This window comes from Coenobita brevimanus, chromosome 89 (genome assembly GCF_032717465.1).
Source record: "Coenobita brevimanus isolate Jiangsu-jjx chromosome 89, ASM3271746v2, whole genome shotgun sequence".
NCBI classification, from domain to species: domain Eukaryota; kingdom Metazoa; phylum Arthropoda; class Malacostraca; order Decapoda; family Coenobitidae; genus Coenobita; species Coenobita brevimanus.
Genome location: NC_137042.1, coordinates 12,771,526 through 12,784,583, shown reverse-complemented (window position 1 = coordinate 12,784,583; position 13,058 = coordinate 12,771,526).

Below are 13,058 nucleotides of genomic sequence, written 5' to 3'. Positions count from 1 at the left end.
AGGCTACGCTAACAGGGGGCATCATAATGAAATGAGAATAATGAAGGCGTATTTCATGCAGGAAATTTGCCGTCACTATCAGAGAGAAACGAAGGTGGGCCAGGACGCGATTGCGGTATCATACGCATTTTATTCGTTAATATGCTTTTTTTTTTGCGTTAATAAGCTTTTTTTTCGTTAATGCACTTTTTCGTTATTACGCTTTTTTTGCTAATACGTTTTTTCGTTTATACGCTTTTTTTCGTTTGCTATTACATTTTTCTTTCGTTGGTATGCTTTTTTCGTTAATACTTTTTCGTTAATACTCTGGCCCCTATGACTCATTTTACCTTGGTCTAAAATTGCCATCCCTCCATGTTGAATGCTGAGTTGTAACAACAGATTAACACTAGAATATGATGCTAGTCACGAAGAAGTGCTGCAGAAAGGGTTTAGAGCCGCAGCATTGTCTTTCTCTGGCATTGAGTTACAACAATAGATTAACACTAGAATATGATGACAGTCACGAAGAAGTGCTACAGGAAGGATGGAGAGCCGCACTATTGTCTTTTTCTGTCTCTGATCTGCGTGACATAAGCTGCAGAAAGGTGAATATTTGGGCCAAGTTAAAGTGAATGAATTATAGTAGTAACAATCCAAGAGTCGTTAGCTTTCTCTCATCTAAATAAAATAGCTTAGTGTCAGCCGGGGAAAAATTGAACCGACCGTGAGAAAGTTTCTGATGCCAGGTATAACACACACACAGGGCACTAACATCTCTTCCTAAGTGATTTAATTTGGACAGGAGTGGTTTGTATCCCTTTATACGTTGTCTATGCAGATTATGGCGATTTGGAAGGATTTATGCAACACTGAAGAGGACAGTAAGGTGTAATAAGCAAAGTAAACATCTCTTCCTAAGCGATTTATTTTGCATAATACATCTTGCTGTTTTCTTGTGTGTTAGCTAAATCGTTGTAATATCATCAGAATATGCATATATAACGTGCAAAACTATATTAGCTATCCATGTCCAAAAACAAATCGCTAAGGAAGAGCTGTTAGGGAGCTTCCTTAAACGTCGAGCATACTGGCCTCACCGTTAGCCTAATAAAATCGTCTGGCGTTATTGGAGTGGCAAAAAATAAATCGCTAAGAAAAGGGTGTTAGGGAGCTTCCTTAACGACAATACGAGCCTCAGTGTCAGCTTAATAAAATCGTCTGGCGCGAGTAGGAATGGCTTAGAATACAGCTACTAGAGTTGTCCCATCCATGAGACGGTTATAGTCTACTTGACTGGCCTGTGCATCTGAGATGTATGGAGCAAGTTGGGTGTGTTTGTTTCGCGGCTGCTGATTGGCCGCCGATGATGTCATTGATGTAAATGCATTTGTATTGTAGTGCAACATGCGGACGTAGGTGTACACCGTGGGTGGATATTATAGTGCAACATGCGGACGTAGGTGTACACCGAGGGTGGATGCAGTGCAACATGCGGACGTGGGTGTACGCCATAGATAATTTGCTTCAAACGTCACTCATCGTTTTATAAAACTTTATAATCAAGTTTAATCTTCTTTGATAACAGTAAATTTTTAGCGCTAATTTTGACCTCTTCGGCTTCGGAAATTATTCCATATTTAATTTGGCTGCTTGTATTGAAGGCAATTTAAAAATATAAATATACAGTGTATGTGTTAAAATAACAAGAGGTATAGATTTACATCATCGGCGGCCAATCAGCAGCCGCGATTCAGACACACCCTACTAGGCCTAGACATCTCAGCTGCACAAGTCGGTCAAATAGGGTATAGTAGTACCGGTACCAGTGTTAACAGTGAGGCTCCTATGACTCACCTTCAACATAAAAAAAAAAAATAATCTTTTCAGAAGTTAGCAGTCACAATCACAACGAAATAGAAAAGAAAAAGAAAAAAAAAAAAGAGAGAGCGAAACAAAGAAAAAATGAAAATAAAATATATGAAAAAAAAAGCTCATAACGGAAAATAAAAAAAATATAAAGAAAACTAGAGAGACACTCAGTGGAGCGCCTCTCCGACCTGGGCAAAGTAATTTCCAAGCCACTCTTCATGATGGGTTAGGTGTTCTCATCACTGATTTGGGTTTCGCAAAAAGTGTTTTCCGGATCCAGAATCTGCAGTATGATCCGGATTGGTCCCAAAAGCTAATCGATTGTTCCCAGGGACATGGGCTATCTACCCACCAGATGTAGTACAAATCTCTTTTTTAGTTTTTGAGTAATCCTGCTAACAGACAAACAAACAGGTGAAAACATACTCTCCTTGTCGGAGAGAATAAATGCGAAAAAGAATAAATGTTTTGCGGTAGATTATACATTTAGGAACTTTGCGGTGACTCTCACAACGAAATGAGCGCTGTGGGGAACTGGATGGGTGCCGATACTTAGGTCCCAGATTGTGACTGGACTAGAGACTGATTCAGGAAGAGGCTGAGAATGAGTCGAGATGAGTCTAAACCCTCTAGTCAGATTATTTGCTTTCAGCAGACCTTTTAGTTCAGCTTAGGAGAATTCTGATGGATTGTTTGTGTATCTATAACCAAACGCCTTAATCCCAGAAGGGGTGGCTACGACGGATTGCCTCTATGTCACCCTGTCCTCCGCCATCAGAATACCCTGTCTCCAACTCATACATCCCCTCACTCCTATACTTCTCCACCCCACCATCCTTCCATCTTGTCCTCGGTCTCCCACCTCCCACTTCTCTCTCCATCTCATCCTCGGTCTCCCCTTCCACACCTCCCTCCATCTCATCCTTGGTCTCCCCATTCTCACCCTTCCGTCCATCTCATCCTCGGTCTTCCCCTTTCAAGCCCTCTCCAGGTGCTCATTCTCGGTCTACCCTTTCCCACACCTTGCGCCACCTCACTCACATACAGTACAGTTCCCTAGTCATCACGTCATTCTTTACTCTTTGGTTATATGAAACTCTGCCATAATAATGAAAAGGATAATGAAGGCCCCTCTAGCTCAGAAAGTCTCTCCAGAGCCGAATAAAATCGTCTAGAGTTAGCCAGAAAAAAATGGTTGAAGGGGTTAGTGTGACAGGGTTTCGTGACGCGACTAATCAAAGTTTGGCTCTTTCTGCCGTGCTAAGTAAAGTTTGGTTTCTTCGGCCGTCGTACATACATATATACCGGTACACACACACACACACACATATATATATATATATATATATATATATATATATATATATATATATATATATATATATATATATATATATAAACCGTTATTCCTCGTACTGTGCTCCCCGTCGAAAGTTGTTTTGCCAAAATTTTTGCCATTGTGATATTGCTGACGCTGTGTTAGTAATGAGGTTAATGGAGATAGTTTTTAATGGAAGCGGTTTTTGTTTCACTCCTAGGCCAGTGTTCTCGTCGGTTAGGGAAGCTCCCTAACACATTTTTCCCTAGTGATTTATTTTTGCGTATGACTGGTTAATATCCTTTTGTATGTTATTTATGCACAGTGTAGTCGAAGGATTTACACAGCACAGAATAAGACAATAAAGCGTAATAAGCAATGTAAATCGCTCAGGAGAAGGTGTTAGGGGGCTTCCTTATCCGACGAGGATGCGGATTCTAGGCTGCATAGATCGTCTGGCGGTAGCGGGAGTACAAAAAATAGAAAGAAAAATAAAAAAAAATAAAAATAAATAATTTTCCAGTGATGGAGTTACCGATAATGGAGAATGATAATTAAAATGGGTGTCTTGTGAGCTGAATAAAACCGTCTGGCGGTGGTAAAAATAAAAACGACACCTGATCGAACTGAGGGATTTGAAGTGATGGGACTCTTGCCAACCGTTTCTCTAGGAAAGTTCTCCCGAAAGTTAAATCAAATCGTCTAGAGACAGCAAAGAATGAATACTAAAAGACGTCATTGAGCTGGAGGGGTTGACGGGGGATTAATGCTAACTCCCTTTCACAGCGAGAAGTCACGTCCAAGCTGAATAAAATCGTCTGGTGGTAGCAAGTGTGAAATTTAAAGAAAGTGGTTGTAGTTCTCAACGGATTCAACAGACTGATTTATTTGTAACCTTTTCATTGCGGCAGAGTTGATACTGGTGCTGAATAAAATCGTCTGGCGGTAGAGAAACAAACGAAATCGCCGTCGTTGTTGTTTTTGTGGTTCCAGGCTCATCTGAACGTGAACCCAGTGGACAACAGGCCGACGCTGCTCTCCTTCCCCGAAAAGGAGGATTGTGAACTGCAGGAGAGCAATTTCATCCTGCAGTCCACTGGGTTCACGTTGATATGAGCCAGGGACCACAACGACAACAACAACACGTGTGGTACTGAAGGGATGTGAAATAATCTCCCTTAACCCTTTCACTACAAAGACGTGTTTCCAAAGACGTATAAAATAGCATAGAAATAACAGGAATAGAACGGAAAATCTTTGACTAGCGAAAGAGTCAATAATTGAGGGAGCTTTTAATCTCTACTCTACAGGGATTAAAACGTACGGGCAGCTACAAAATTCCGTTCCCTTCTCTCGTCTCTCATCGCTGGATATCACAGACACTTAAATATAACCTTGTGGACAGATGGGCATATTAAAATCCATCCGTGAGTGATAATATGCACCACTGTCCACAGCGTTTCATTCAAGCATCTGTGACAGCGATAAAAGAGGCGGGAAAATCAAGCAGACGTTTATAGTTGACTGGATATATCTTGAGGTAAATATAAGAACAGAAAACTGAAAAACGTCCACCCAGTCAAGTTTTCCACGTTCTCCATAATCCCCTGCGCCTCTGCTTAAGAATCGCATTTGCTTCATAATCTGCTTCATTCCACTCCATTTCGTTTACTTTATTTCTTCTGTCAATTGCCCTTTTTAATTGAATCCCAACTCATCATTCCGCGTTCTTCCTTATTTTTTCCCTTTTCTTCGGGGCTGGATAGGGAGGGACGCCTTCCCGTGATGGCACCGATAAACCTAGGTGGCTCCGCTGCCCGGTTATACAAACGACTCTTATCTTCCCTGTCCCACGAACCGAGGATAATGGATTGCAGATAGACGGAAGCTTCAGCCTGTAGTCCACTGGGTTCACAAGCATTATTAACCCGATTTGGCAGCTACTATTACCACTATTATTACTACTGCTACTACCACTTCTACTACTACTACGACTACTACGATCTTTAACTGCTGCCTTGTAGTGTATCCCAGCTCATTATTTCCTTGCTTCCGTACCGTATTCTTCCATTTTCTTCTGTATTTCCTTTCCTACCTATTCCTCCCTTCCCAGCCCTACCTCCACCCCTGCCTCTCTCTCTCCTCGGTCCACCCCCCTTCTCCCCCTACCCCTCCTCTTTACTACCTACCATTTATCTCCATTATTTCTACAGGTGCGTCCAGGTGTACGGTCAGCGGTGTGTGTGTGTGTGTGTGTGTGTGTGTGTGTGTGTGTGTGTGTGTGTGTGTGTGTGTGTGTGTGTGTGTGTGTGTGTGTGTGTGTGTGTGTGTGTGAGCTGGTTTTTAAAATGAAATGCTTGATAGGATAAGTATTTTTCTTTTTCTTTTCTTTTTTCTTTTCATGTACTTCTTCTTTGACACTTGATAACGATATTATATTTACTTATTTCAGTTTTTTTTTTGGCAGGTATCTCGTGCAGTTTTTCTTAGTCACCCTCCTTTTTGTTATCCCTCTCCTGATCATTTAGCATTATTTCAATACGATTCAGTGGTAGTAGTGATGATGATGACGATGATGATGATGATGATGATGATGATTTAAGTTTTCACAGGATGGATCGTGGAGAGAGAGAGAGAGAGAGAGAGAGAGAGAGAGAGAGAGAGAGAGAGAGAGAACCATTACTTTCCTTACATCAATCTGCTCTGCTTCACGGACACTAACCCCTTCAGTACGATGATATATTACTGCTGCTTCGGCCAGACGATTTTATTCAGCTTAGGAGATACGCCTTAGGTAGATTAGAAATAGATACAAATTACTATAATCTACCTATTATCACCTGGCATCGATCATCTAGCTCTGTTGATGGCCAGGTGTAGTCAGATTGGAGGATACATTTTTTTTTTACTGATAACCAAGGAGATTCATTCCCTACCTCATAAGTAACATCGAATAGCAAGCAACCATAATGTAGTGTTCGTGTGGAGAGAGTGGTCCGGTTCCGTCAGATGAAAAAAGACCGGCTGCAATGTAAGGCTGGGAAATACCTCGCTTGGGCAATTTTACCTGGTTGCACCTTTTCCCATATTATCCATGCTTAGTTCCTGTTTCTGTTTATCTTTCTATCTGGCTGTGTGTATCTATTTGTCTATCTATCTGTTTGTCTGTCTGTCTGTCTGTCGGTCTATTTATTTAACTGCCCAACTCGTATCCTAAACGTGGTTCCTTTGATGCTGATGGTCTACCTGCACCAGTAAGTACACCCACACATTTCGTTATCTTGAAGACTATGGATGTTTTCTTTTGTCGAGAATGGAAAGCTGGGGATGTTCGTCAAGAGTAACGTCTGTGGGTCGCGTAATTACCTTCATCTCTCTGTGGTCATGCAAAATTTTGTGTTTCTTTAAATTGAAATATGGATCGAGGTTGAGGGCTGAGTTGATTGAAAGTTGTGACCGTGCATAGTAGACCAAGAGACAGACAGGCAGGCATTGTGAATTATTATAGATAGATAGATAGATAGATGTGTGTATATATATTGTGTGTGTGTGTATATATAGGAAAGAGAACACCAAACCACAAAAGCAAGGTGTGAGCTCAAACAATGGGGAAAAGGAAGAGGGGAGGGTGGGTCTGCTCACAACATTGGCCACGCTTTCCCTATACTGTGACACTGCAAAACACACACACACACACACACACACACACACACACACACACACACAGGGAGAGAGAGAGAGAGAGAGAGAGAGACGTCATCGCAGTCAAAAGCTTACCTTAGCAAGATCTAATACGGCTTTCATTCATTCACTGGTCGAGGATTCCAGTAAATTGAATAAAATCGACATGGCGCAGGAAAAATGAATGACTGAATGAATAAATAAGTAAACGAATAGATAGATAGATAACAGATAAACAGATAGATGTAAAACAGATGTCACCGAATTGATGGGTTTAATGTCGCCAAAGGTAATAAAACTGTATGAGGCGAGGTGGTGCAGGGCAGGGGTCGGCAACCTCCGGCTTCAGAACAACATATGCGGCTCTTTCAGGTGGTTCATGTGGCTCTTTCTGATAATTATATGGCTCTCAGGTTTTTCTTTATACTTTATCTAAAAAACTTTAACTGGTAAATCATTAACGTTAACCCCTTCAGTCCAGTTGTGCATTTCTTTATTTATTCTTATGTATATATTTTCTTCTTTTTCCATGTTTTTGTTTTTCATATTATTCTTGCTGCGTTCAGGTGATTTCATTGAGCTTAGGATTCACTCTTAGACCTGGAGAGGTTAATTAGCCTCCATTAACCTCCTTCGCATTAGAGGCAGATTTTATATCGTCTGGTGGTAGCGTAAATTAAATAATAAAATACAATAAACCAAACGTAAAAACAAAGAATCTTAAAGCACAGGCTATTAATTGCTGGGATATTTCGTATATAGAAACTGCAATATATTTTTAACTCAAAATCTTATGAAAAAGTCTGTAAAAGAAATTTTTATGCAAGTAAGTAATGAAATTCTTTATATATACCGTATATATATGTATATATATATATATATATATATATATATATATATATATATATATATATATATATATATATATATATATATATATATATATATATATATATGGGCTACTCGGTGCTAGAAGATTCTGAATATAATAAACGACAATATATATTTCTGACTAAAAAGCACACGAAGAAATCTGTAAAAGAAAACTTCAAGAAAATCTATAGGCTAAAAGAAAAATTCAAGCAAGTAAATAATTAATTTCTTTTCTAAATAACCTTAAGACGTTGGCTACTCGGTATACAGAAATTATATTTCTGACTCAAAATGTATTATATTCCTAACTCAAAATCACTGCGGAATTTCACATTTAATTTCCTTTTTACATTTATATTTTCGGTATATGATTCACTAGTATATGAAGTGTTAATTACAGCAGCCATAACCAACTGTGTATATTTATTATCGATTTGGTATTTCTGGGAATATATTTTCTCAGTCAAATTCATCCTTTCTTACGGTGATGTCTTTATTCAGTCCATGTTACGGTGATAATTTTCGTGGTTGGCTATTAACACAAATCGCGTTTAAAATAGAAAAAAAAATATCGTGTGCAAATATCCCTGACAGTATCAAGTACCAGGTGAAAAGTGTTATGATTCGACTTGGCTGTAAATAAGGAAAGAACAATAACGAAGACCGTCCCCGCTGCTTGAGAAACTGTGTATTATTTTCGTTATTTTAGACTACATCGATACGTAAAACTGCACAGCAAGTACTTGATATTATGCTGAAGTTATTTTCACACAACTTTGGGCCATGTGCTAAAATGTGAAATCGCAAAGTGGGAGACAGACCCCCCAAATTTTTACGATGGTTTTTTAAAGTACGTGGTGATGATGGGACGTATTTGGCCTTCTTGTGTGACTGCTGACTACGTACTGTGATATGGGATGCAGGCTAACCCTACTTAATAACCACAAATGTTCCATAAATAGGCCTACCGTCAGCAGTTAGGGGTTTGGATTCCACGTTTCGATTTAAGATTTAATTATACGTGACCTTCAAAGTAGCTATTTGAAAAGCAAATATTACAAAAATTATCTGTGTCGATTTTTTTAACTTCCCTTAATCCCAAAACTCTTATGGGGTCAGTTGAAGGGGTTAGATTAAGCCTTCATTAACAGTATCACTACAGGAGACGATACAGAGGGACGCCTTCGTGTGGTGGCACCGATATAGCCGAGCTGCTCCTCTACCTTGTCATGCAAACGTCCCTGAGCTCCCTCCTTCTCCCAAGAAAGGATGATAGTGGATTTTTTTTTTTTTTTTTTGGGGGGAGGTGGGAGGTTTGAAGGGGTTTCGAGGGGTTAAAAGTAATTCCATGGGTAACCTCGCTGTTCTGGAATTATTCAAGGATGTCCACATATCCACTTTCATTCAAACTAAAGCCAGACGAGTATTTTTTAAAGAAATCTCAGCTCCCAAAGAATTAGTCACGGCTTGTCATTGCTCTTGCCTTTACATTCTTTACCCTTTCATCTGAGTGCGTTATGTTTATGTAATTTATTTTTGCTGCTCCCAGACGATTTTATTCAGCCTGAGATAACCTAATTGTTGTTTTGGGGTTAATGAAGGCCCGCGTTCTTGTCGGGTAAGGAAGCTCCCCAACAGTTTTTCCAAAGAGATTTATTTTGCTTATAATACATTAATGTCCTCTTCCTTGTTACATAAATCCTTTTAGTATCGCAGACTCTGCATTACTTAAATTACGCACAAAAGGATATTAACCACCCATATACCCCCTAAAAAAAAAAGAAAAAAATCGCCAAGGAGGAGGTGCTAGGGAGCCTCCTTAACCCCTCCACCCCAATAAACCCTCCAAGTTGAATAAAACCGTCTGTAAAGACCAAGAATAATATCTAAAAGTATGTCACAATACTGAAGAGGTGAACTTATGAATTTATGCACTTCTCGCATGGCAACACCCACCCCTTTGTCGATATATTGGGTGTGTGTGATTTGTGATAAATTTTCGTCTCTCTAACCTCATGCATAATTCAACACTGATTCTTCTTTTAACATGTGATATTTGCGGTGTATTTCCCTAGCTCCATCTGAACGGCGATGTTTTATATATATATATATATATATATATATATATATATATATATATATATATATATATATATATATATATATATATATATGTGTGTGTGTGTGTGTGTGCATAAGTGTGTATCCATCTATCTGTCTATCTAGCTATCTATATGTCTATGTATATATATGATATCAGCAGATGATTTTATTTTGCTGAGAGAGAGAGAGAGAGAGAGAGAGAGTTTCCGACCTGAATGGGTTGGATCCAGTCTTTATTTGTCCTCTAATTATAACAGATCTCTTTTAATAATGAAATCATCCTGAGAAATGGGCGTGGGGACAAAGAAATGGGCGTGGGAGACAGAGAAAATGGGCAGGGAGGACAGAAGAATTGGTGAAAGAAAACGAAATAGTGGTGTTGTTGGTGAGGAGGGACAATGAGGTGAAGAAATGGGCAAGGAGGATAAAGAAATGGATGAAATGAGCTAGAGAATTGTGCTGCGAAGAGAAGAGGGACCCCTAGAGTATACCTTGTGAGTATGGATGCTGTAGAAGTGATGGTTTGAGTACAGGGAAGGTGTACTCACCAAGAAGGAGAAGAAGACAAACTCACACTGCACTCAGGTACCTGGCACTTTGCGACGCGGGCATTGAGACGTCATCACTAACTTGGAGGGTTAAAATGTTGATATATCGAGCGTTTACAGTCCATTCGCTCTTTGAACTATGTCTGAAGCCTAACTATTTCAGAACTAAATCATGAGAAGCTGTAATTATGTCTAAATTTACTGCATAGACCGCAAGCCGTGGAAATGCGGAAAAAAAAAAAAAAATCCTATTCAGCCTAGAAGAGATTTTTCGAATAACAAGACTCTATACTTTGAATTAACCTTTTCATTCCTTTCAGTACGATGACGTATTTTTCATTTTAATTAAGGAATCCCCAGACGATTTTATATAGCGATTTTGTTCAATTATGTCAGTGAAGTGGAGGATTAACTATGGACATACTTCTCCCCATTTGGCTTGTCACTCAGTGTGGAGTCTCCCACAGGTAGCAAGCACTATCTGGAGTGAGTGGATGGTTGCCTTTACATACCAAGGACTCCATCAACCAAGGTGGGGTCTCGTAATCATTAAAAATCTTCCCTTACAAATTTATTCTCCTTTAGCTTTTTATGCCGCTGTAAAATATTTCACACTGAATACAAAGTAGCCATAATTATTTCCAAACTAGTATCCTTCATAGTCTCGTAAATGCGTAAACAGAATATATATTTTTTTTTATAAGCTGGTATTCCGTCAATATTCTTCGGATGCGCAGTTACTTATGAGAGTGTGCGTCATGACTATTTTGAATCTGAGAAGCCCCCTAATTCGCTTCTGTTCTAGCCAAATTATTCAGACTATACAAACGTCCTTCTTCATTCCCCAGTTCTTGGAAAGAATCCAATATCCGAAGAAAAGAAGTCCCTCTGACCTCTCTGATTACAGACCAATAGCCATCACATCTTCTCTCGGTAAAGTATTTGAAATCGTAATGAATAAGCACATAGTTACACATCTTGAATCCAATAACTTAATTAGTGATAGTATGGTTTTCACCACAAAAGATCCACCATTGATATGCTTAACCCTAGGTAGGTAATCTTCAAATTGTTACATATAAGGTAACGTGGGGTCTGACGGACCCCACGGTAAAAAAAAAAAAAAAAAAAAAAAACTTTCGTTTGAGATATTTCAAAATGCTTCAATACACAAATAATTCAACCCCTTATCTTTAAATGAGGCCAGAGAAAATGAAGTTTAATTGAAAAAATATATATTTTTTAAAGTTTATACAAAACTGATTAAATTTTAGGTATGCAAATTTTAAAATTAAATCTTGCAAAACTGAAAAGTAATATCATGATTCCTTGGGTGGCCTGCAGTAGACCGATGTTGGGACCTTCTGTATACAAAAGGAGAAAGACAGCAAATTGAAATTAAAAAAATCACAAGAGGGCTCAACTGAGGTTACATTATAGGTAATCTGGGGTCTGACATACCCCAGTGGCTCTATAAAGCAAAATCAGAGCCAGGTACAGCTATGACCCCATCATCCCCATGAAGAGCATCACTAGGCAGGAAGGTAATAACACGGACAGATCTGTAGACCTTATGCTCATATTTTTAACAATCAAATTTCGGGGACTTGGGTTTCTGAGACTCTACTGACTCACACCATCCATCAATCAATTGACCAATATGGAGAAACTCATGCAGTAGCCCTTGATATTTCCAAAGCTTTTGACAGAATGTGGCATAGCTCCCTGCTATACAAACTCCCTTGCTATGGACTAACATCTTTTGTTCCTCTGATTTCCTTATATCTCAGCCACAGAAAGATAAAAATAGGTTATGTATATTCCAATTTCCACTCAATTAATGCCGGCGTGCCACAAGAATCAGTTCTGGCTCTAACTCTGTTTCTAATTCATATTAATTATCTCTTATTTGTCACCCGTAATCCCATCCATTCATATGCAGATGACTCAACACTTCACAGTTCATTCCCACTTAAATACCTGTTAACAAAGTTCAGTATCTCTAACCCACAACTCAGTACAGCCATCTCCATAAATCAAGGCTCATCTAGGATCACTGAATGGGGACAAGATAACCTTTTCCCATATAATGCTAGTAAAACCAAATATAAATAATTTACCAATAGACAGATATTGCAAGATTCCTGTATTGCCTTCAATGCTATTAATATTCTTGTCTCCAAAAGTATTCAAATTCTCGGTATCTCTCTTAACAATGACCTCATCTGGACCTCTCATGTCAGATCACTTGCTAAAACCGCCTCAGAAAATCTTGGATTATTGTACAGAGTTCGTAGCTTCTTCACTGACGAGAAGTTGGCCATAGTTTATTAGAGTGATGTGCGCCTTCAGCTGGAATATTGCTCGCCCTTGTGGAGTGGATTTGGGGAAGTTGCACTACAAGCAGCTAGACAGAATTCAGAACAAAACTGTTAGAACTATTAATAACTCTTCTATTACAAATAAACTTCCTCCCCTACAGGTAAAAAGGAATGTTGCTTCCCTCGTATTATTTTGCAGATACTTTTATGGCAAATGCTCATCCATTATGCCACCTTTCAGTGCCTTCCCCTGTGCCACACGGGCATCTGGTAGCACTCATGACTGGACTGTCACACTGCCATATTGCAGAATTTCCGCCTATCAGAAATCTTTTATTTCTCGAACTGCATCTCTTTGGAACC